This window comes from Benincasa hispida, chromosome 5, assembly GCF_027475165.1.
Source record: "Benincasa hispida cultivar pf3 chromosome 5, pf3_genome.v1.1, whole genome shotgun sequence".
NCBI lineage: Eukaryota > Viridiplantae > Streptophyta > Magnoliopsida > Cucurbitales > Cucurbitaceae > Benincasa > Benincasa hispida.
The window spans coordinates 35,397,527-35,403,288 of record NC_143482.1 but is presented as its reverse complement, the minus strand read 5'-3'; the positions used below and the strand labels follow the sequence as shown (position 1 = coordinate 35,403,288).

Sequence of the window (5,762 nt, the reverse complement as noted above, 5' to 3'; positions counted from 1 at the left end):
TCCCTCTAATCTTCTTCTTCTTTGGAATATGAGTCAATTTTCTATTGCATTTTATTAATTATTGTACTTCAACATCTTAGATGTTGTTGTTGTTTTTTTTTTTTTTTGTATGGTATTTCAATATTTGTATTTTATTTTGTGTTATTGTTATTAACTTGTATGTTAAATTTATTTATATCTTAGATTTTTCTAAAAAAAAAGAAAATGTATTTTCAACGTATCAGTATTCTCGTTTTTTTTAGAAATATATGTATATTAAAAGATATATAAAAAATGATGCTTCCATAGATATCCATATCTTAGTTTTTTAGAAATTGAAGAATCGTCATATCTAATCATATCCGTGTCGTATAGTTGTATCTATATCTATCTTCATAGCTTTTATATTTCCTTTTTCTTTATATTTTTTCTATTTCTTTTCTTCTTTCTTTCTTTTATATTTTCTTTTTCTCTATATTTTTTTATATTTATTTTATATTTATTTATTTTCTTCTTTCTTTCTATTATATTTCCTTTTTATTTATATTTCTTTATATTTCTTTTGTTGATATTAATGTTCTTCTTCTTTTATATTTCCTTTTTCTCTATATTTTTTATATTTATTTTCTTCTTCCTTTTTTATATTTCCCTTTTATGTATATCTTTTTATATTTCTTTTGTTTATATTAATGTTCTTCATTATTTCTTTTATATTTCCTTTTTCTCTATATTTTTTTAATATTTATTATATTTATATTTATTTTATTCTTTCTTTCTTTTATATTTCCCTTTTCTCTATATATTTTTTTTATATTTGTTTCTTTTATTTATATTTATTTTCTTTATTATTATTTTTATATCTATATGTTAATTTAATTTTGAATCTTGAATTTTCAAATATTTAGATTTATATATTATTTTTATTTTCAAATTTCAAATTTTACTAGGGTTATTTTCAAATATAAAAAAATGAACCAAAATGTATACAAATATAGCAAATTTAATTTTAAATTTTGAAATATTTAGATTTATATATTATTTTTATTTTCAAATTTTTCAATAAGTTTGTTCTCAAATATAGGAAAATGAACCAAAATATTTACAAATATAGAAAATTTAATTTTGAATTTTGAATTTTCAAATATTTAGATTTATATATTATTTTTTATTTTCAAATTTCATATTTTCAGTAGGGTTGTTTTCAAATATAGGAAAATAAACCAAAATATTTACAAATATAGCAAAATTTTACTGTAATAGTTTGCTATTATTTGAAAATATTTTCAACAATTTTGTCATTTAAAATAATTTTCCTTTTCAATATGTATATATAAATATTTTAAAAATTTTTAATTTCAAATTTTGCAATATGTAATTTTAAATTTTTTAAATTTATATTTTTTAGTTTTTCTTATATAGGAAACCAATTATAATTTTACACTAATATAAATTTTGTTAACTAAGATATTCATTTAGTTTCATTTTAATATTTTTACAACCATGACATTTATATAATAATATAATTGAGTTAGATTTGAGTCTGCATCATTTAAAATTTAAAACAAATCACGTTTAGTGAGAAATAATATTATAAATCAAATTTTAACAAAATATGAAAGATAGAAATAATTATATTATTGATTTTAATTTTACATCGGACTTATATGTATTCGATAGTTTAAATATTTGATAATTATTTTTTATATTTTATATGCATGCTATATGTTTTTTTATTTTATATAATTAGATATATTTAAACTATAAAATATAGAAAAAAAGTACAAGAAACGAAAAACAAGAAATAGTATCAGACAACTTTCTATTTTCGTTTCTTTTTTTTTTTTCCCAAGAAACAGGAAACAAGAATAGTTATGAAACATATTTATGTTTCTTGTTCTAAAAAAAGAGGAAAGAGGAAACAAGAAATAGGGAATGAGAAACAGGAAACAAGAAACAAGAATGCTATCAAACGGGCCCTTATTGACTGAACCACTTTAAAATCCTTGGTCTCAATTCTTCTTCTTCATTTTGTATTTCTTTTTACAATTTTTTCTCTGTCTTCAAGAATCTCCTTCTCTCGATCGCCCGAGTCTTTTTCTACCTTCTCTGCATGTGTAAAAAGTAAAGTGAATGTGAGAAAGAAATTAAGGCTTTTTAGTGTAAAAACGTGTATTATGTGTGAAAATAACCTCACTACACGTTTCAATCTCAACAAATTTGTATTAGAGCTTTGAAAATTCAAGAAAAATTCAAAGCTTACTTTCTTGATTAAGAAATGACATTTGCTAGCTACGACATAGAAAAAATTGATGTAAAGGGAGATTTCGTATTATGGAAGGCTAAAATAAAAGCTATTCTTGACCAGAAAAAGGCCATTAAAGCCCTCATGAATCCTACAAAACTTCCTACAACAATGACAATCGAAGAGAAAGGAATGATGAAAAGTGCAGCTTATGGAGCAATTGTTATGAATCTGAGTGATAATGTGCTATTAAAGCTCTTATGATCCTAAAAAACTTCATACAACAATGACAGTCGAAGAGAAAGAAAGGATGAAAAGTGTATTTTATGGAGCAATTGTTATGAATCTGGGTGATAATGTGCTTAGATAGGTCATAGGTTAAGAAACAACTAACCAAATATGGTATAAACTTGACGAATTGTACTTGTCAAAGAATCTTTCAAATCAAGTATATGTGCGATAAGGTTCTTCACCTACAAAATGAATTCAAGCAAATCTACATCAGATAATTGAAGTGAATCCAAGAGGTTGTCAATTGAATTTAAAAATTTTAGGCCACAATTGGTGAAGTCATTCTACTAAATTCTTTGTCTGATACGTATAAAGAGGTAAATGCAGCTCTCAAACATGGTAGAGAAAAAATCACAATAGATATTGTGATTTCTGACATTAAGATTAGCGAATTTGAAATTTTATCTCAAAGGAAAGAACAAAGCAATGGGAAAAGACTATTCTCAAAGGGAAAAACTAAGAATCGACATAAAGAAAGTATAAATAAGAAAGAAAAGAGCAAATTAAAGTGCAATTTTTGTCGTAGGATAGGACATTTAAGACAAGATTATTTTTCTTGAAAAATAAATAAAATCAGAAAAAACGAAAGGAAAAACAAGCAAATGAATCTAAAGCTAAAGTGTCATTTGCTGAACAGAGCTCATTTGTTTTTTCTGATGCCCTTAAAACATCTCAGTTCAATGCAAATAGGGAGGACGCCAATGAAACACACAATTGGGTACTAGATTTTGAATGTACCTTTCATATGATATCCTTGAAGAGCTAGCTTACAACCTATAAAGACTAGAATGGAGGTTTAGTCTAAATGGGGAATGACAACTCTTGCAAAATCACTAGAATAGGATCGGTTTCTTTAAGGTTTGAGGATAGTTCTATCATTTTATTGAGAAATATTAGGCATGTGCCAACTCTAAAGAGGAATTTAATTTCTTTAGAAATGTTGGATTTTATTGGATGTGAATAACATGGATATGGAGGAAGATTTGAGGTAAAAAGGATTCAAAATTACTATTAGTTGGAGATAAGACCAATGGACTCTAATTGATTAAAGATATTCAGAAAATCAATTAACATTAATTGTTTCAAGTGTAGAAACAACTGTCTAACAACCTATTGACACGGAAGATAATGAATCTCATGAGGAATAATACCTCACAAACAATAATTTAGCTAGAAGTAGAGAAGAAAGGGTAATTACACCTTCATCTAAAGCAAACTATGTAAATGTAGCCCTAAATGTCATGACTAAACTAAATGAGTAAAAACCACTTACCTTTAATGATGCAGTGAGTTGTAGAGATGTTGATCATGGATAAATACAATGCATGATGAAATAACATCTTTGGCAGTAAATAAAACATGGGAATCAATTTATCTACCTAAAGGAGATAAGACAATATCTTGCAAATAGGTTCATAAACTAAATATGAAATCTCTAGAATACAACCACCTACATTTAAAGCTAAACTAGTGGTAGAAGATTTCACACAAAGAGAGGAAATATATTATACTTAAGTTTTTTTTCTCTAGTTGTGAAAAAAACACTATAAGAATGTTACTCTCGTTAGTTGATCAAAATGATTATCATTTAGATCAATAAGATTCATGAAGAAAAAGGTAAAGAAGATCATGTGTGTTTACTAAGAAAGTCCATTAATGGACTCAAGCAGTCTCAATGATGTTGATATAAAAGGTTTGATGATTCCATGACTAAAATAAAATTCCTAAGTGGTTTTTATGATAGTTCTGCTTATATTAACTCAAGTTCCTATACCAACACTACCAACACTATGTTTCTATTACTATATGTGAATGACATGCTAATTGCAAATTAATCGAAGGAAGTTCTCAGAAAAGTTAAAACTTCCCTAAAATAAGAACTTGATATGCAGGACCTTCGTGAGTCCAAGAAGATTTTGAGAGTTGAAATCTCTAGAAATAGAGAAAAGTACATTTTAACTATTAGTCAGTATGATTATTGTAGCAAAATTCTAAAAAGGTTTAATATGCTAGAATCCAAAGCAATTGCAATACCTCTAGCACAACACTTTAAGTTTTCATCCGAGAATTAACCTATAGAAAATGAAGAAGAACATCTTAACTATATGTCAAAGATACCCTATTCTTAGGTGGTTGGCAGTCTGATGTATCTTATGATATGTACAAGGTCTAATTTTTCATATTGTACTAGATTCGTGAGTCGATATATGGAAAAATCGGGCAAGAAACTTGGAAGGCTACGAAATATAGATATCTTAAAGGAATACAAGAAGCCAAGTTGTTATATAAAACTTGTGAAACAAAGCCTTATAAAATCTATGGGTCTATGGATGCTGAGTAAGTTGGGGACCTAGACAAGAGAAGGTCACTGACCGATTATATTTTTATACTTGAAGAAAATATTCTAAGTTGGAAGGCTACCTACAACTGGTTGTGGCTTTATCCTCCATAGAAGCTGAATCTATAACTTTGTTAGAAGCTACTAAAGACGGTTTTTGGTTAAAGCGCTTACTAAAAGATTATGGAATTAATAAAAAAAAATAGTAAAGATTTATTGTGATAACCAAAGTGCCATTCATTTGTCTATGAATCAATAATTCTACAATAGATTAAAACACATAGATATTAAATTTCATTTTGTAAGAGATCAAATTGAAAAAGGAGATGTTGAAATTCTTAAAGTACATACCACAAACAACACTGCAGATATGTTGACAAAACCATTAGCTTGAGTGAAGTTCAAATACTACCTCGAGTTGGTTGGATTCTACAACTTTGAATAAAGACCAAAAAAAAAAAAAAAAAAAAAATGGGATGAGACAAATAAATCAACTATTATTCTTTCAAGGTGGAGAATTGAAAAGTATAGTTCTTAATTAGAACTCTATGAAACAAAACCAATTAGGAATTTTTTGTAACTAAAGCTGAAGCAAATATTAGCTATAAAAAGAAGAGCTCATCTCATAAAACTAACTTAAAATGAAAATTGTAAAAAGAGAAAAAGAGGGGAACGCTTATCTTGTGAGAGTTGTAAAATTTCTTCTTGATTTTCTCTTAAATAAACTTATGCTCCTAGCGTAGTGGATGTAGGTCCTTAGTGACTAAAACCACAATAAAAACCTTGGTCTCAATTCTTCTTCTCCATGATGTATTTCTTTCTATAAATTCTTCTTTTTCTTCAAGAATCTCCTTCTCTTGATCGCAAGAGTCTTTTTCTCCCTTCTCTGCATGTGTAAAAAAGTAAAGTGAG

The 5,762-nt window shown here is 26.5% G+C and overlaps 1 long non-coding RNA gene across 1 annotated transcript; it reads right to left on the bottom strand.

Moving 5' to 3' along the window:
* Positions 1-1,933: 1,933 nt before the first annotated feature.
* LOC150036065 (uncharacterized) lies at positions 1,934-5,302 on the bottom strand. Its single transcript, XR_016529665.1, has 3 exons — positions 5,202-5,302; positions 2,616-2,694; positions 1,934-2,085 (listed from the first exon to the last, which is right to left on the bottom strand). It is a non-coding gene; the product is annotated as an uncharacterized LOC150036065 (long non-coding RNA).
* Between the last annotated feature and the right edge of the window lie 460 nt (positions 5,303-5,762).